General features: G+C 34.2%; 2 non-coding genes across 2 annotated transcripts; one reads left to right on the top strand and one right to left on the bottom strand.

Moving 5' to 3' along the window:
• Positions 1-9996: 9996 nt before the first annotated feature.
• LOC128294826 (small nucleolar RNA R71) lies at positions 9997-10103 on the top strand. The gene has a single exon (XR_008285133.1). It is a non-coding gene; the product is annotated as a small nucleolar RNA R71 (small nucleolar RNA).
• Positions 10104-20572: 10469 nt separating this feature from the next.
• LOC128294678 (small nucleolar RNA R71) lies at positions 20573-20679 on the bottom strand. The gene has a single exon (XR_008284985.1). It is a non-coding gene; the product is annotated as a small nucleolar RNA R71 (small nucleolar RNA).
• Positions 20680-20911: the final 232 nt, after the last annotated feature.

Below are 20911 nucleotides of genomic sequence, written 5' to 3'. Positions count from 1 at the left end.
ACCATGTGTCTTAGCCGTGTATGGAACATAACTTTGGGACACGGGCGTGTGGAGCCTTAAAGCATGAAATTTCCAAGATTTTCGTAAGTTCTCAGTTTAGTCCCAAACCCTTTCTAAAGTATGTTTTGGCTTCGTAGACTCAAATAAGGGACTATGTGTAAGTGAATGAACATTTTGAAATATGAATGAAATTTTATGGCCCGTATTTTAGTTTAATGTTTGTATGTTTGTCTAGTAACGCCTCGTACCTTATCCCAGCCTCGGGTACGGGTAAGGGGTGTTACACATCCCATGACCAAAACAATAAAAAACCATACACTTAAAACATATCAAATTAATAACCTAAACTTCTAACCAATGTACCATTCATAGGTACCTCAATGATAACCTTCAAACTGTAACACCCATTGCCTATAGCCAACGTTGGGATAGGGCTCGAGGCAATACCGGACTTAAACATAAAAATTCATACAAAACCAGGTTGTACAAATGTGTCCAATTTAAAACCATTCATACATATACATGTCATCCCTATTACAGATCTACAAGACCCGAAACATCCATTGGGTGTAGTTCGGGACTCAACCGAGAACTTTCGAAACTTTTATAGCACTTGTGTCTACCCTTGTGTTTACTACTGGGCATTCTATTTTACCTAATTAGGGTACAGAGGACACATGGCCGAAACACACGCCCATGGGGGCTGACCGTGTGTCACACTGGAACGACGGAAATGTGCAAGTGTACACAATTGCAACAAGTAATAAGTCACAAGTAAATGTCGAGTTATCGTGCCCACGGAGACTATGAAAAGAATTATTTATGAATTCAATTTAAACACTTTGGTGAAGAAAAATATTTGTTTTGGAAAGGGTGATTAAAAAAAAGATTTTAAACTAAATAAAAATAAAAGTTCTAATGCACGATTTCAAAATATGATTTAACCAAGATGACATAATTGTGTTGGATTAATTACATTTCTTTAACTTAGAATTATTAAACTCATGCTTATGTTGTTACGAATCAATTCACAGCAACACGGTAAATTGCTAACTCATAAACATATTCACCTACACAAATCCATTCATCTCTTAACATATCCCTATGTTAATTCAAACGATTAAACATATTAGTAAGCAAACATGTTATTACACATACATACTCATTAAATTGAACTAATCTCTTGCATATCCCTATGTTAATTCAAACGATTAATCAAATCTAACAAGCATATAAAATACTATGTGAGGTAACAAGGTATCCTTACCTTGAAACAATTTAATCACAATAATCTTGCAAGTTATGCAAGACAAGTGTATTGCCAAATACATTGCTAATTTAACCTTCAGCTACGTTATAAGAATAAACATGCACTGATTAAGTATTGTGTCAATTAATTATAATTTCAATCCGTTTAAACAATTAATTCATTAGTTACCTCACAATTGTAATGCAAGAATAACTTAGGCATGATTCTACTTAATCAAGCATCTTACCGAGGCCTATAACAGCATAAACACAATTTTAATAATTTAAGAGGACAAAATGCAATCAACCCAACACGAATTAAATTCAATCTAACCTGATTAAATTAACCACTCCAACAACATAAATATTCATAGATATGTTCATCATAACAACAACAAAAATTAAAGAGATAGAGAACAAGAATCAATTCCGGTGTTTCTCTGTGGCTTGACTAGTTTTCTTTGTCTTCTTTCTCTGTTGTCCTTACTGATCAAGGCTGCTATGAACACTTCAATGTTGCTCCAAAATAGCTGATGAATGCCCCTTCTCCAAGAGGAGAAATGTAACAGCCCATTTTTAGGGTTAATCGGAACAGTGATTTTGGGACCACAATCTGACATCGAAAATTTATTTTATTATTATTTAATATTTTCAGCATGATATTAGAGTTGTGTAAAATTTTCATAAAGAAATCTTATCGTTTAAGTGGTTAATTCGGCAAAAAGGACTAAATCGCGTAAAATACAAAAGTTACATTCTATTAGTTAAAGGTTTCAAATTTCTTTGGCTTTTAATATGATGGCCTTGAATGGTAATTAAACCATTAAAGAGATAGTGGATTGTTATGGTTTGGCATTTGTGTAAATATGAATTTATTTTAATTGCAAAATGGCAAAATGTTAAATAATGTTTAAATTAAATAAAACAAAAGCTATTTTATGCTATCATATTTCTCCATAATCTATTGTAAGAAAGAAAAAGAGAGTTCGTAAGCTTGGAATGGTTCGGCCATTGATGTTCATGCATGTAAGTTTTTTTGAGCTCGGTTTTTAATAATTTTTATGTTTTTGGGATTGTTGCTTTGTGTTCTAGCTAGTTCATATCTCTAATTTCAAAACTGTTTAAGTACTTGAATGTTTCCATTGTTGAATGCATGAGTATTTTGTTAGTTGATGCTGGAAAATAAATGATTGTTCTTAAATGTACAAGTTTTGTAAAGTGAATTTTGGTAAAAATGTCAATTTTGGATTAAATTGTGAAATGTGGAAATTTAGTGGTTATTATGTGAAATAAATTGAAAATATGGGCTGATAGTAATATATGGAAAATTCAGCTAGCTTGGGTTTGCATTTAATTTCATGAAATTGTGATTTTATGTGATAAGGACTAAATTGTAAAAGTGTGAAACTTCAGGGGTAAAATAGTAATTTTACCAAAATATGAAATTGAGTTAAAATGAATTGAATATGAATTGAAATAGCTGAATTTGATTGACTATATCAAGTTAAGCCTCTTACGAGTCTATATCGAGGGAAAAATAAAGTTTCAGACTAGTCGATCCATTTCAACGTTTTGACGATCGAAGTAAGTTTGTATGCTAATATATGTACTTAAATTGTGTTATAAATACTTTTTTATTATCATTGAATTTTCATGAATATCGAATGATTTAATACGAGCAAGAATTGAGAAAGTTGTGACATCCGACAGCCCGTACGAACCTTAGGAATAGTATAGGATACAAATGTCATGATATTAGGTTACCGAGATGTGATTACATGTAAGACCCTATGTAGGACAGTGGCATTGTATTGCGATTACGTGTAAGACCATGTTTGGGACATCGATATCTTTAATCGACTTCGTATAAGACCCTGTGTGGGACAATGACATCGAAATGTGATAACATGTAAGACCATATCTAGGATATGGCACTGTACGAGCTATATGTGATTACCGTGTATCCTTAACGATTCCGAATGGTTCAACGGGCAAAGTCAAGTCAAGAAAGAAAGTGTAAGTTTTTAAGCAATTAAATGTCATTTATCTTGAATATAACTTAGTTTAATATGTTGTTTTGAAAATTCTAGACTGATAAAAGAGCTAGCTGAATGTGTTTAAAAATAGAAATACTGCATTTGAGTTTAATTTGACTAAGTTATATCATTGAAAGTTTGAATGGTCGATATGGAATATCTGAAGTTTTTTTTATATGAATTGTGTACGAAATAGCTTTATAAATGTGATATTCGGGCTATAAGCCTAACAAGCATTGTGCTGGTGCATGTAATCGAGCTTTATGCCTAGCAGGCTTATTGAATATAAAATTAGACTTTAAGTCTAGCAGGCCTTGAGCTGGTCTGTAATATAGGCTTATGCCTAGCAAGCTTTATGCCAGTGAATTAATAAAAGTTTATGCTTAGAAGAATTCATGCTGATGTGGTATTTGAATTCATTAAACGAGCTAAATGGCCAGGTATGAATAAACTTATTATCTATTTGGTATAAGGTAAGTAAGTAACATGATGATTTATTACAAATAATGTGTGATGCAAATGAAGTATATATGTGATTATGGAATGTGTATTCGGTTTTATGATCAAATGATATGAATATTATAGAATTTGGTTTGTGAATATGTGTATACAAGACCATGTATATTCGACCATATGGATATTTCGTGTACGTGATGTTATAATACGATTTTTGAACTTGTGTATATGACTGTCGAGCTATATGAAGTTGAGAACTTATGAATGAGGACATGAATAATTTGAAACTGTTATATGAATGTTATGATCATTTTAGGCTCATATACGAACTTACTAAGCTGTGAAGCTTATTTTGTGTTATTTTTTATGTTTTGTAGTGTTTTGGATGTTTGCTCGGGTTGAAAGTCAATGGAGATCGTATCACACTATCCGGTTATTTATTTACGGTATTTTTACACTTTGAAGCTTGGTTTATGGCATGTATAGGCTAGTGTTAAGATGGTATATTTTGTTGTGATTTTAGCCAAGTGATTTGGCTTATAAATGTTGGTGTGTATTGGCCATTTAAGTTTGCCTAAAGTATGTGTTTGATAAATGACATATGTGATGTTTATAATGCTTTTGTGTTGGCATATTTTAGTATGAAGTATAGATAATGAATTGATATGTTTGAGAAGCATGATTTAGGTGATGAAAGATTGAGTTTTGAATAGTGATTTGGTTTGTGATATAATGTCTTGATTTTTAGATGAATTTGGCGTGTTGTAATTGCCTATGTGTGTATTGAAATGACATGAAGTGTGGTATTTAGGTATGCTTGTTGGGGGGGGTGAGAAATGTGGCTTTAACCAAGCCTATTTTCACTCAACACGGCTGAGCACACGAGTGTGTGGGTTGACCATGTGTGACACATAGCCCTAGTACACGGCCGTGTGTCCCCTAGGTAGCTTCTCGAATTAAGTCAGTATACCCTTTAGACTTGAGGCGGCCTAGACACACGGGCATGTCTTGTGGCCGTGTAAGGCACAAGGACTGGCACATGGGCGTGTGGCTGGTCGTGTGACCCAAGTCAGTATGCATGCCCTGTTTCCACATGGCTGGGGTACACGGGCGTGTGACCCCCGCAGAGATGAAAATTTTCTAAGTTTCCAAAAGGTTTCAAATGTCATCGGTTTAGTCTCGAACCTCTTTCCAGTATTTTTTAAGGCTGTGATGAGCCTAGTAAGGGACAATATGATTGTGAATAATAAAGGTTTTAAATTGTATGCAAAATGTATGATTTGAAAGTGTTTAAAAGTTATGACGTAAGTCCGATAATACCTCGAACCCTGTTTCGGCTTCGGATACGGTTAAGGGGTGTTACAAGAAATCAGTAAGAGAGCAAGGGACTTTGAATTGGAAAATGAGAGGAGAAAGTGAGAGAGGAGAAAAGAGATGTGAATGAATGAGGGATGCTTTGAATGATCAGCCAAGGGGGGTTTTTATAGCTGAATGTGACAGCTAAAATTTGCTAAAAATAGCAGCCAAAGAGCCACCCTTTGGCCTGCCATCTATGTGGCAAAGTTGATGGCTTCAACTTTGCTAAATATGGCTTGGGGCAAATCTTCAAAGGCATCAATTGTGGAGGGGCTGAATTGTAAATTGAACAAGTCTTCAAGGGCTTCTTTGCAGCTTAAATAATCAGCTAATAAGTTGAATTGGGTCAGCACTTAGACGGTTTTGGGTTGTCTTTTTCTTGGTCGGTTCGATTCACTCGGTTCGGTTCAATTGGACCATTTTTTTCATAATTAATTAATAATAATTTATTAACCCAAATTAATTTGGATATAAAATAAAATTAATTATATTATGAATTAATACATATAATTTTTGACCGTCTTATGTTGAAACTTAATTCGCCTCGATACGTCAAATTGCTTCTCGGTTTTGTGCTTCTAGCAATGCCTGTCAAGCCATTTTTCGCCCTTTTTGCAAATATGTCGAAAATAACCAAAATTTATCAAAAATAATTATGAAATTAACTGAAATTCAACATGTTCATATTTTAAGTGCACTTTAATTATTTTTTGATAAGAATTTAACCGAATTCGCATGAAATTAAGTTAAAAAGGGTATGAAAAAGTGTTTAAATTTTTGTGTTTCCACACCCCCAAACTTAATTCATTGTTAGTCCCTAGTAATGCACGAATTTTGAAAAGAATTTCTTGGAAACACCTTTGAAAAATTCCTTCAGAACAACATTTTTCTCAAAGTTATGAAATTAATATACTTATGCTTAAATACAAGAAATTTGATAGTTATGCTACGTAAGTATACATATCGTTCAAATTAATCTCAACAACTATTATGATAGCAAAAATTAGACTAAATGCATCCTGATAAAGTCATGTTAAACCTTACCAATGTAATTTTATTCCCTTATTCAAGATTAAGCTGCAATCATTAAGTTTAACTTATGCCTTCATATGTTGAACGTAGCAATTTCTCTTCCCTAATGTAGGTAGCATTGGAACTTTGAATCAATAGGTCCTTTAACAAGGTTGTAATGTGGCTGGGCTTAGGGGTAGGTAAAAGATAGATAATTTAGGCTCTTAAACCCTAGATTCAGCTTCAATTGAACGTTTGGAAAAATTTACCTCAATACACCAACTTACTTTGCTTTCATATGTTCTTTTGAACATCTTATTTTAAGAACTTATGCTCTTTTTTTTTTAAATTGAGCATTTTATTGAATGTACTGCAATTTTTAGAGCATTTGATATTTTTTTTCGACTCCCCCAAACTTATTTTTTAAAGAATACTTTGAATAGTACTGATTCTAGTGTTTGGGACAATTTTAAGATAGTTAAGAGAGAAGTGATGGCTAAATTTGCAAGGGTTCAAATAAAATCAACCACACAGTCTCAAAGTTGGGTTTCAGAGGATAAAAATTTATCATGGTTGGCTTGAAAGGCTATAACGGTCCAAATAAAAGTTGCCTAAATCATTTTCAATGTTCCATGCTTCCTATGATTTCACCTCAAGAAACTACTAAGTCAATTCTAAAGACTTAAACTTTCAAGCATGCCTAACTTTCGTAAGGAACTAAAAATTTACGGTACGATTTGCATGCTTTATTAAAAATACATTCATATCATTATTAAGCTAACATAATAATTTATTGAAATAATAGAACTTTATTTATACTGAAGTTTAGCATACTTAATAAAATTTCCAATTATTGAACAAAATATATCCTAATCATAAATTAAAAGAAAAATTTATTCTGAGTAGAGATAATTCAATTTTTCGGTCCCCCCACTTAAGATGAACAATGTCCTCATTGTGTAAAGTGAATAGATACTATACAGTAGGTAGGATTCTAGAAAAGAGGAGGTGAGTCAAATTGACTGCTTAAGTACCAAGCTCTCTCTAGATCCAATCCTAGACATGTATATACCTATTGCCACACTTTTTACTTTGTGACTTGTTCATTATTCATGATTTCTATCTCTTGCTTTATTATGCGAAAAAAATTCCAAATTAAACTTAATCCTAAAATGACCTAAGAACAGAAAAAAATAAAAAATAAAGTCAAGATCCCCTCTTTTATTTATTTGCAGATCCTTCTAAATTCAACTCATCTTTTGCTCCATCATCTTTGTTTTTGGATGAATCGCTTCGCCCCTCTTTGATAGTGGACTCCATGGTTCAAATATGAAATCTGGAAACTCAGGCACAAAAATAAACGGGTCATTGTATATTTTTGGAAAAGCGCTTCTCATGGAGTCATCCCTTATTTTTGAATATCTCTAATAAGCTTGTTGCTGCCACTGCATGTGTTGTATCATAGCCATTATACCAAACTGTTCACTTTGTGGAATGGTGCTAGATAAAGGGACTCTCAGCGTCAAACTTAGGAAATTTGTTAAGGGTAGTTTCAGTTTTGGGCAAGTGGGTGAGCAGCTGAGGGTAAGGTTTAGAGTTGAAAAGGGTGGCGATTTTAAGGATAGTTTAGGTGCGATAGTTGGTGACTTCGAATGAAGGTGTTTGGGGTGGTGATTCAGGAAGTTAAGGCTGCAGCATTAAGGGTTTAAGTAAGATGCACTATTGGGCTACTTGGGAGTGGTGGCGGAGCAAGGTAAGGGCTATAGGTTTGTGTGGAAAAGGGTTGAATATTTCCTTTCTTAGTAGTGTCTTGAGCCCAATAGCAGCTCCTTTTTGGATCCTAAGCTCCTATATTGAAAAAAAAAACTCAAAGGAATTAGTGCTTGGGTTAAAAGTTGACCCTTTGTTTAACAAAATAAATACTTAAATTCTTTAGGCTACTTAGAAAAATACTTTTTTGAAAAATTATATTAAATTAAACTCCTAGGAAAGACTGGAGGGGTCACGGATGGTCCCGCTTAAGCCCAATCTCCTAGACAGAGTTTTAATTAATGTAATAAACTAAAGAAATTTTATCTAAGTTTACCATTTTATTCAAATGAGGGAAAAAAAAACTAAAAATATAAAATAATGATAGAGAAAGTGAAGAGAACTCCCTTCATTTTATTTAGGATCACCATTGACATGGTGGTGTCAAATGGCCATTTGTCCTACCAACCATAATCATTTAGGAAGTAATCATATTATTTCCCATTAAAGCTGTCCAACATCTTATTAGGGAAAGAAAACTCGTAATAACCTTTCCTGGTGGCCTTGTTTAACTTCCTGTAATTCCTACAAATCCTCCAACCCGTGACTCGAATATGTGAAATAATCCATCCAGTACCCTTCTTATGCCTTTCCAATATCACAAGTGCCTCTTCTTCTTGATCTTTGGTGAACTCAACTGAAATAATGACAGGGAAATTCGAAGATAGACCCAAATAGTCATATTTCAAATGAGGAGACAAAATCTTCAGTTCCAATTTAACTGGCTCTTCAATTAACGACTTTGGTTGTGTATACTCCTAAGATGATAACTCTAATGATTCGAGTGGAACTTCTTGAGTGAATTCCTTCGAATTAGCTTCTAACCAAGCCAAACAGTCCTTGTCTTCATCATCACTTGGCGAATCCTCCAATAGAATATGTTTTAACAGATCATGTAAAGAATTGAGCTCTAATTCTGTAGAAGCCAGCGATTCCATCTTCGAAATAGTAGAGCAGTCTTCAACTATATCTTGGGATTTAGCAGCATCTAAGTCATTAAAAGTCACCTTTTCATCAAAAATTTCTTTCAACTAAGTATCTCGTTCCTACTTCTGGAATCGTTGAGGATATGGAAATGGTGGAACCTTAGCTTTAATCGGACAACTCTTTTGTGGAAATTTTTCTGCATCTGACAAGAGTGTTAGATAATCAAAACTAACTGGTTTAGAGTTTACCTCATCAAGGATCACTGAATCTGACTTCTGTGATACAGGAGTTTCAATACTTGGTTGAACTTCCTCTTTGTCTTGAGCTATAACAGGCTTATTTGGAACCTCAACCACATTGGGCTCCAATGTCTTTCCACTTTGTAAACTGGCGGTTTTGCAGTGCTTTTTGCCCTTGCTTCGTAGATTTTCTGTATCACTCGGGCAAATACCTTGAGGTTTGCTTTTGAGCTCATTGGCTAGCTGTCCCACTTGGTTTCCTAAATTCTTCAATGTTGCTACTTGGCTATAGATTAGTTCATCATTCTTCGCTATGTATACCTTCAGCAAATTCTCAAGATTACTTGAAGATTTAGTTGGTGTATGTTGTTGCACTTGTTGAGAATATTTAGGTAGATAATTTGGTTGAAATGACATAGCAGAGTCGCTATGGTTTGCCCATTGATTACTCTATGGAGAAATTGGATGATACTGCCATGAAAAGTTGTAATAATTTGACTGCGGAACATTCCAATTTTGATTTCCTATGTAATATTTTGACTCTTGATTTGATGGGCAATTTTCAAAGAAATGGCCATCTCCACAGTATTCACAAGAAATATCCTCGAACTGGTTCAATTGCTGACTTGTCAAATTACCATTGAAACCATTAACAGTTATGTTCTTAAGCATAGAAGACATAGAGGATACCTGGGCTACCAAAAAAACAAGTGTGTCCGCTTTATGTACCCCTGCTGCTCGTCTTTCTAAGGCTGCTTGGTTGGTTGGCCACTGATAGTTATTGTTAGAAATTCTTTCAATAATATCATAAGCATTGTTATATGACTTAGAAATATGGGCTCCATTTGCCTAAGCATCTACCATCATTCTAGTATAGACCAATATAGAAAGTCTCCATTTGAACGCAACAAGGAATGCCGTGATGGGGGCACTTTCGTAGTAACTCCTTGAACCACTCCCATGCCTTATATAAAGATTCTTCATCAAGTTGATTAAATGAAGTGATTTCATTTCAGATCTTGGCGGTTAAAGATGGAGGGAAATATTTCATTAAGAAACGTTCAACAAATTCTTGCCATGTAGTTATGGAACCGGACGTGTAACGCCCCAACTTTCGGGAATTCTGTGAATGTTGGCATAGGTTTAATTATGTTAGTAGGCCTCTAGAAGGCCCAAGCTTAAGATAGAACCCGGCAATTTTAGTTAATTTTTGTTCCATAAGAAAAATGGGGTGAAATTATGAAATAGGACCTATGTGAAAATGTTTGAAAATGCTATAGGCTAAATTGAAGTGGCCAAATAAATAGGAGTGCAAAATAGGAGGATTTGCATGACAAACCTCCCATTTTACATGAAGTGGCCAGCCATCATGTTGTTGTAGACAAAATGTGCACTTGATATCCATAATTTATGGTACAAATTGATACAAATTGATAATGGGTTAAGTAAATGTTCCATGATAATGGGTTAGGTAAATGTTTCATGATAATGGGTTAGGTAAATGTTCCATGATAATGGGTTAGGTAAATGTTCCATAATTGGAATTTCATATCTTTTGTATTAAAGAATTAAATGGATGAAATATGAAATTTTATTAAAAGAAAAAGGGGTGAAAAGAACAAAGTTTTGTCCATCTTTGTTCATCATAGCCTAAAGTTAGAGAAGAGAAAGGAGAGGAGAAAGCTCTTGAATGTTCGGTCACTTGGGGAAGAAAATTGAAGGTAAGTTCATGGTAGTTTGCTTCTATCTTGATGTTCATGAGTTCTTCTTGATTCTACCTTAACTCTTGAAGCATATTTTGGTTTTTAGTTGTGTTGTGAGCATTTATTCATGAATTAAAATGAAGGAAATGGTTGTTGTTTCATGTTCTTTTGATGAAAAATGGAAGATAGGTGAAGTTGAGCCAAACAAATGAGCATGCATGTGCCTTAGATGCTAAGGGGAAAAATCGGCTAACATATTGTGCTTTAAAATGATGAAATGGAGATTATACTTAAGTAAAATCATAGATATGTGATGATTGATTGGTGATATACATGTTTAAATAACAAGCATGCAAGTTAGGTGTGAAAGAGTTATTTGGTAATAAATCTAATTGGGACAGCAGCAGTAACGTGACTTTGGAAAATCACCATAAATTGTGAGAGATGATTTAGAAGCTTCATAAATAATGTAATTAAAGATTAATGAGTCTAGTTTCAAATGGAATAAACGAGAACATATTTTGAATTCTGTACAATGAGAAATTTGATTCGTAATGAAGAGTGGTCAGATTAGTCAAACAGTGAAACATGGGAAACTTTAAGAAAAATCTGGTATTGATTGGCCACACCAAAAATTCTGAAAATTTTATGGATAGAATATATTTGAGTCTATTTTCAGGGAAAATTAACGGCACTTGATTTGGAGTTTCGTAGCTCCAGTTATAAATAATTTAGTTACTGTTGCTCAGGAAGACAGCTTGCAGTGAAATTATGATTATGTGGTAAACATTGACAAAAATTTGTTAATGAGTTGCTTATTGTTTTTTTATAAGCTTACTATGATCTGTAGGTGTGGTTGGCCAAATATTGTAAGGGGTTAATACGTAGTTCGTATTTGAATAGTTAGATTAATGTGTTAGTAATCCAATTGTAGGCAGTTCGTGTGTAGATCTCGTCAGCATATCGTCGCAAATAGGTGTGTAACTAACACCCTCTTTCTTAGTCTGGATCGGCAAAAGTCGAAAAGCCAAAATGCCGAAAACCGGTATTTTGTAGATTTACGAGTGTGCGAATGCTCGTGAGGTAAATTCATTAATGTTTTTGGTAAGCTGCAAAATTTGGACTGCAAAGTGCATGATTTCTGTGCCCTCGATATTTTTGGGCTTAATGGGCCAAAATTGGAATGATGGGCCAACGGGCCCAATTCGGTAAGAACCCTCGGTACGTGATTCTGTTAGTACGTGAAAAGTAGGAATATGCATGAAAAACCCTAAAATAGATAAATTACTGAAATACCTTTAAAAGTGGAAAATTTACAATTTTACCCCTAGTAGATAAATTACTGAAATACCCTTAGGGTTAAATTGACCTAAATGCATGTTTAACTGTTGTTATTTATCGCATGCCATGTTGTTATTATCGATGCATGGGATTGGGATATTGACGGAGGAAGTACTGAAAGTGGCTTGTCCACGTCTTGGAGGCTTTGCCTCAATTCTTTGATAATCGAGCAGCAAGGTCGCAATCGTGGAGTGTTAAATTTGGGTGGGTTGAGCTATTCCCCACATGGAGTGTAGGGCTGGTACGGTGGAGTGTAGTGGTTGGTGGGTTGAGTAGTCTCCCAAATGGGCTTGCATATGTTATTGATGTTGCATGTATTTTGAAATGGGCCTATGGGCCATACTATTATCTGAATAAGGGGCTAAGGCCTAGTTTATTGTAATCTGAAAAGGGCTCTGGTCCAGTACCACTGTTACCTGAATGCGCTTAGGGCCAATAGGCTTGAGCTGACTTGGGCTTTGAATGGTTTTTCCTTACACATTGAGTTTCCCCAAACTCACCCCTTTTATTTTCATCCACGCAGGAAATCCCCAACCATAGTGGACTTGGAGCTGTGAAGGAATTCGGAGTGGCCACCCATTCTGAAAGTTTGATTTTCTTCTGGTGAACTGGACATCCTTTTATTTACGTTTGAAGTTTTGGGTTTTTAAATGTAATAAGGCCGCTTAATTATTTTTGATGGTTTTAATATGTATTACTAAGATAGGTATTACTTATTTTAACTTTTGAAATTGGATAGCTTTAGGGCGCGATTTCAAAAACAACAATTGATTTCAAAATAACACGACAACAAGCAAAGCTTCTGCAATGAAAGTATTTTCCAAAATTAATCACTTTTCCTAAAAATGACTTAATCAAATCGGTTTCCTAGAAATATCCATGATGTTAAGGTGTGGCAATGGCAGTATGCCTGTCTAGGATTGGATCCGAAGGGAGCTTGGTACTTAAGTAGTCCGATGGACTCACCACCTCTTCTCCGGTTTCCTACCTGGTGCACAACTTCCATTCACTTTAACCTATAATGAAATTATCTTTTAAAACACTAAGTAAGTTTTTCTGGATCAACAATATAAAATTTTTTGAACGCTTCGATGTGGCATGTCGGATCCGGTCATAACGTTTGGGCCGAGTTTGGGGTGTTATAGGACGGTAAGGAGTTCAACCATGCTCGTGCTCTATCTCTTAAGGAGTATGGAAATAATTTTAGTCTCAAAGTGTCCTTAGTCACCCCGACTAGTTTAAATAAGTCACTCACTTTCATGAATAGTCGAAGATGAAGATGTGGATCTTTAGTAGGAATCCCACTAAATTGACCCAAATTTTGCAACATTTGTAACATGACCGGCTTTAGTTCGAATTGTTGTGCCTTGATTTCGGTCTCCTAATACTCAAATTGAGCTCGTTGTATAGAGGAATGGCATATTGTTGGATGGCACAGTTTCTATCATCGGTAACAATGATTGGATTGTGAATATTATAAACGAATGTTCCTATTGGATTTTCGATTCATATCTTTGGTCCTTCTTTGGCTCGCTTGTCTTCTCCTTTGTCAGAAAGTTCTTTCAATTTCAGGTTTATAGGAAGTGAGTAAAAAATTTGATCAATACTCATAAACATCTGAAACAAAAAAAATGGAATTAAAATTTAAAAGAAAAAAATAGACCAAAATGCAAAATTAACAATTTCACAAATAATGTCTTCTAAAACAGTCCCCGACAACGGCGCCAAAAACTTGGAATGACAGAAATGTGCAAGTGTACACAATCGCAACAAGTAATAAAGTGACAAGTAAATGTCGAGTTACCGTACCCATAGGGACTATGAAAAGAATTATTCATGAATGAAATTTAAAACACTTTGGTGAAGAAAAATATTTGTTTTGGAAAGGGTGATTAAAAAAAAATTTAAACTAAATAAAAATAAAAGTTCTAATGCACGATTTCAAAATATGATTTAATCAAGATGACATAATTGTGTTGGATTAATTACATTTCTTTAACTTAGAATTATTAAACTCATGCTTATGTTGTTATGAATAAATTCACGGCAACTCGGTAAATTGCTAACTTATGAACATATTCACCTACACAAATCCATTCATCTCTTAATATATCCCTATGTTAATTCAAACGATTAAACAGATTTTAATAAGCAAACATGTTATTGCACAAACATACTCATTAAATTGAACTAATCTCTTGCATATCCCTATGTCAATTTAAACGATTAATTAAATCTAATAAGCACATAAAAGACTATGTGAGGTAAGAAGGTATCCTTACCTTGAAACAATTTAATCACAATAATCTTGCAAGTTATACAAGGCAAGTGTATCACCAGATACATTGCTAATTTAACCTTCAGCTACGTTAGAAGAATAAACATGCACTGATTAAGTATTATGTCAATTAATTATAATTTCAATCCGTTTAAATAATTAATTCATTAGTTACGTCACAATTTTAATGCAAGAATAACTTAGGCATAATTTTACTTAATCAAGCATCTTACCGAGGCATATAACAACATAAACACAAATTTAATAATTTAAGAGGACGAAATGCAATCAACCTAACACGAATTAAATTCAAGCTAAGCTGATTAAATTAACCATTCCAATAACATAACTATTCGTAGATATGTTCATCATAACAACAACAAAAATTAAAGAGATAGGGAACAAGAATCAAATCTGGTATTTCTCCGTGGCTTGACTAGTTTGCTCCGTCTTTGTTCTCTGTTGTCCTTGCTGATCAAGGCTGCTATGAACACTTCAATGTTGCTCCAAAATGGCTAATGAATGCCCCTTTTCCAAGAGGAGAAATCGACAAGAGAGCAAGCGACTTTGAATGGGAAAATGAGAGGAGAAAGTGAGAGAGGAGAGAACAGATGTGAATGAATAAGGGATGCTTTGAATGATAAGCCAAGGGGGGGTTTTTATAGCTGAATGTGGCAGCTAAAATTTTCTAAAAATAGCAGCCAAAGATCCACCCGTTGTCCGGCCATCTATGTGGCAAAGTTGATGGCTTCAACTTTGCTAAATATGGCTTGGGGAAAATCTTCAAAGGCATCAACTGTGGAGGGGCTGAATTGCAAATTGAACAAGTCTTCAAGGGCTTCTTTGCAGCTTAAATAATCAGCTAATAAGCTGAATTGGGTCAGCACTTGGACGGTTTTGGGCTGTCCTTTTCTTGGCCAGGTCAGTTCACTCGGTTTGGTTCAATCGGACCATTTTTCATAATTAATTAATAATAATTTATTAACCCAAATTAACTTGGATATAAATTAAAATTAATTATATTATGAATTAATACATATAATTTTGGACCGTCTTAGGTTGAAATTTAGGTCACCTCAATACTTCAAATTGCTTCTCGGTTTTCTTCTTCTAACAGTGACTGCTGAGCCATTTTTCGCCCTTTGTGCAAATCTGTCAAAAATAACCAAAATTTATCAAAAATATTTATGAAATTAACTAAAACTCAACATGTCCATATTTTAAATGCACTTTAGTTATTTTATAAAAATTAATTATTTTTCGACAATAATTTAACTGAATTCGCATGAAATTGAGTTAAAAAGGGTATGAAAAAGTGTGTAAATTTTTGTGTTTCCACACACACAGCCTAGATACATGCCTGTGTGTCTACCCGTGTGGACAACTTTGAGGATATTTTCCAAGCCAATTGCCACCCTTATTTGCAAAAACACATACACGGCTTCAAAGGCACTTAACATGGCATAATTGAGCACTTAAGCATGCACAAACAAGACATGATCATGATCATTTCATCTTTACTTATACATGCATACGACTTCATTCTTTGTCAAGCCCAACTGACCAGTTCTCATTTAAGCCATGGTTATCATCATACTAAACAGATCCCACTTAAATCATCAAGCATTCTTAGCCACGACACATCTCATCACATATACACAACCACCTACCACATTACAATTACATGGGCACATGTGTACTTGAATAAATAGGCTTACAACCCAATAATCAATATGAGCCACATCTCATGGCCTGATACAAAATGAATCAAATATCATCATAAGCCAACATATTTGGCTAACTAATATGACATATAACAAAAAGACCAAGTCCCTATACATGCTATACTCAAAATGTTGAGACTAACTATACCCAAATGTCCAATTAGTAGTGTGATCGAGACTCCGACGTCTTTCAATCCCTGAGCTAGCTTGGCGATACTATAAGAAAATGGAAAGGAAGGGGATTAAGCTTAAAGCTTAGTAAGTTCACATGCAAATAAATAACAACATAATCATGAATATTATACAATTAACATAAAATAACATACATATATGTCATCATAGCTTCATAGGCATAACTTACTCATTTTCAGTCTTACCAAAAGTTCATCACATACCGAGCTTATTCATATGATTTTTTCGTACATACCTGTACCAACTCATAACATATTATCATAATTCCTCATCCTTGACTTACTTGTCGAATAACCCACTAATTTACCTGTTGAACACTTGGAATACTATCGGATACACGAAAAGCTTGCACATAGTACTTCATACGTAGCCACATGCTACCTCATATAACATATCACACATTGCTCGCTCTTGAGCTAATCATGAGCCTGCTCACACAAGCTGACAGTCAGGACGTAACTACACGGGTTGCTCACACAAGCTGTCAGGTACCCGCAACACATGCTGGGTTGCCCAGCCATCGGTAGAACGTATAAGACCAGCTCCCGGATTCACATAGACACATATTGCTTATCTCATGAGCTCAAATTATATAGTTCCTAGTGACATGTCACATTGTATCCTAAATTATTCCTAAGGTACAAATGAGATTTTCTCGATGTCACATCTTTGTCGAACTCGTTCACAATGTCATTCTCATAGACCATAACGTCGTTCATACACACATTATAATAGTTAAACATAGAAACTCATACATTAATAAAGCATTAAAACATGATACAACATTGCATTATTTACACACAAACTTACCTCGATACAAAAATAGTAAAAACAGATCTAATCGTCGCACACCTTGTTTTTCCCCCGGTCAAGGTCCGTTCCTCATTTTTCTTACTCTATAATACCAAATTTAGCTTATTTAATTCACACATTATTCAATTCAGTCCATAACTCATACTTTGACAAAATTACCTTTTTACCCCTAACTTTTCATATATTTACAACTTAGTCCCTAGGCTCGTAAAATGAAATGTGTCCATTTTCTTTGTCACCTAAGCCTAGCCGATCCTAACACATACTCATATCAGCCCACATTTCTCATTAAAACATACATCTTACTACTCATTGAACATCTTTTACAAATAAGTCCTTTTTATGCATTTCCATCACAAATCACTTAGTAAAAGATGTTAAACACACATCCAACTTTGATAATCTACCATGAAACATCAAAATACATACATGTCACACATGGGTAGATTTTTGAACATGAATCCTAGCTCAAATAAATGGTAGAAATAGCTAGATCGGTTGATGACAGCTTCAAAAATACAAAGAACATTAAAAACGGGGCTAGGATGCAATTACTATTGAGCTTGGAAGGATGAACAAAACCCTAGCTATGGCTCTTTAGAAATTTCAGCAATAGGGGAGGAAGACGGACATAATTTTTGACTTATTTTCCCTTTTTATTCTTTTATTAACCAAATGACAAAAATTTCCTTAAGTCATTTCTTTGAAAGTTTACCTACCCATGCCTATTTTTGTCTATAAAAATAGAAATTGGACAAATTGCTATTTAAGGACCTCTAATTAATAATCAATGGCAATTTCATGCTTAAAGCTTCTAGAACTAACATTTTGAAACTTTTGTAATTTAGGCCTAAATGTCAAATTGGACACTGGAAACACGAAAATTTATACATTTTTATATACCATTTTTAACTTAAAATCATACAGGTTTCGATAAAATTTTTGTCGAAAAATAATTAATTTTATAAAATAATTAAAGTGCACTTAATATATGAACATGTTTAATTTTAGTTAATTTTATAATTAATTTTATGAATTTTGATTATTTTTGACAGATTTGCATAAAGGGCGAAAAATGGCTTGGAAGGCACTACTAGAAGCACAAAACCGAGAAGCAATTTAAAGTATCGAGGCGGACTAAATTTCAGCCTAAGACGGTCCAAAATTAATGTATTAATTCATAATATAATTAATTTTAATTTATATTCATTTTAATTTGGGTTAATAAATTATTATTAATTAATTATGAAAAAGTGGTCTAGTTGAACTGAACCGAATGAACCGAACCGACCAAGAAATGGACAGCCCAAAAACTGTCCCAAGAGCTGACCCAAATCAGCTTATTAGCTGATTATTTAAGCTTGCAAAGAGGCCCTTGAAGACTTGTTCAAGTTGCATTCAATCCCCTCCACAATTGGTGGCTTTGTAGATATGCCCCAAGCCAAATTTAGCAAAGTTGAAACCATCAACCTTGCCACATGTGTGGCCGGCCAAGGGATGGCTCTTTAGCTGCTATTTTTAGCTAATTTTAACAGCCATCTTCAGCTAATAAACCCCCCTTGGTTGATCATTCAACACATCTCATTCATTCATATCTTTTCTCTCTTCTCTCCACTTTCTCTCTTCTTTGCCATTCCAAATTCTCTTGCTCTCTTTTCGATTTCTTCCCTTGGAAAAGGGGTGTTCATTAGAGATTTTGGAGCAACATTGAAGTGTTCATAGCAGCTTTGGTCGACGAGGACAACAGAGAAGGAAGAATGGAGCAAACTAGTCAAGCTACGGAGAAACACCGAATTTGATTCTTGTTCCCTATCTCTTTAATTTTTGTTGTTATTATGATGAACATATCTATGAATATTTATGTTGTTGGAATGATTAATTTAATCAATTTAGCTTGAACTTAATTCATGTTAGGTTGATTGCATTTTGTTTGCTAAAATTGTTAAAATTGTGTTTATGTTGTTATAGGCCTTGGTAAGATGTTTGGTTAAGTAAAATCATGACTAAGTTACTCTTGCATTACAATTGTGAGATAGCTAATGAATTAATTATTTAAACAGATTGAAATTGTAATTAATGGACATAGTACTTAATCAATACATGTTTAATCATCTAAGGTAGCTGAGGGTTAAATTAGCAACAGTATCTGACGATACCTTTGCCTTGCATAACTTACAAGATTATTGTGATTAAACTGTTTCAAGGTATGGATACTTTGTTACCTCACATAATCTTTTATGTGCTTATTAAATCGAGTTAATTGTTTGAATTGACATAGGGATATGTTTAAGAGATTATTTCGATTTAATAAGTATGTATGTGCAATAACATATTTTCCTATTAAGATTTTTTTAATCGGTTGAATTGACATAGGGATATAGTCAAGAAATGAATGGATTTGGTAGGTGAGTATGTTCATAAGATAGCAATTTACCGAGTTGTCGTGAACTTATTCGTAACAATATAAACATGAGTTTAATAATTCTAAGTTAAGAAATGTAATTAATCTAACACAATTATGTCATCTTGACTAAAATCATATTTGAAATTGTGCATTTGAGATTTATTTATTTAGTTTACTTAGTTTAAAATCTTAATTTTTAATCGCCCTCTTCAAACAAAATTTTTTTCTTCACCAAGGTGTTTTAAACAGCATTCATAAATTATTCTTTTCACAGTCCTTGTGGGTATGATAACTCGACATTTACTTGTCACTTTATTACTTGTTGCAATTGTGTACACTTGCACATTTCCTCCATTCCAAGTTTTTGGCGCTGTTGCCGGGGACTATTTTAAAAAGTCATTATTTGTGAATTTTTTACTTTTGCATTTTGGTTTATTTTTCTATTTAAATTTTAACTTAATTAATTTTTCTGTGATTATTTCAGATGTTTATGAGTATTGACTGAATTATCGATTTACTCCCTATAGACCCTGAGATTGAACAAACTTTTCAACAGCGAATAAGACAAGCAAGCCGAAAAGGACCGAAGAGATGAACTTCGAAAATCTGAATTAAGGAAAAGGAGCAAACCCTGCTCAAAACCCTATCCTTATTGCTGATGATAGGCATAGAGCTTTAAAATAGTATGTAGTGCTAGTGTTTAATGATCTTAATCCGAGTATTAGAAGACCTAAAATCGAGGCACAACAATTTGAGCTGAATCCAGTCATGTTCCAAATGCTTCAGACAATGAGCCAATTCAGTGGAATGCCTATCGAAGATCCTCACCTACACTTAAGACTATTTATGGAGGTAAGCAATTCTTTCAAGTTAGCCGGAGTATCCGAAGATGCATTATGATTGAAGCTATTCTTGTATTCACTAAGGGACAGAGCTCGAGCCTGGTTGAACTCATTGTCACCAAACTCAATTTCCACATGGAAAGAGTTAGCAGAAAGATTCCTTATGAAGTATTTCCAGCCTAGCAAGAATGCTAAGTTGAGGAACGAGATCACTGCTTTCCAACAAATGGATGATGAGTCCTTGTATGAGGTATGAGAAAGGTACAAAGAATTATTACAAAAGTGCCCTCATCACGGATTCCCACATTGCATCCAACTTGAGACATTTTACAACGGTCTCAATGCTCACACTAGGATGGTAGTGGATGATTCTGCTAATGGTGCTCTCCTTTCTAAGTCTTATAATAAGGCTTATGAAATCATTGAGAGGATTGCCAGCAATAATTATTAATGGCCAACCAATCGAGTAGCATCAGGAAGACGAGTTGCTAGAATACATGAAGTAGACGCTCTTACTTCACTCGCATCTTAG

Source organism: Gossypium arboreum, chromosome 6, assembly GCF_025698485.1.
Source record: "Gossypium arboreum isolate Shixiya-1 chromosome 6, ASM2569848v2, whole genome shotgun sequence".
Classification (NCBI taxonomy): Eukaryota; Viridiplantae; Streptophyta; class Magnoliopsida; order Malvales; family Malvaceae; genus Gossypium; species Gossypium arboreum.
Note: the sequence above shows the minus strand (reverse complement) of the source record. Positions and strands in the feature narration are given on the sequence as shown.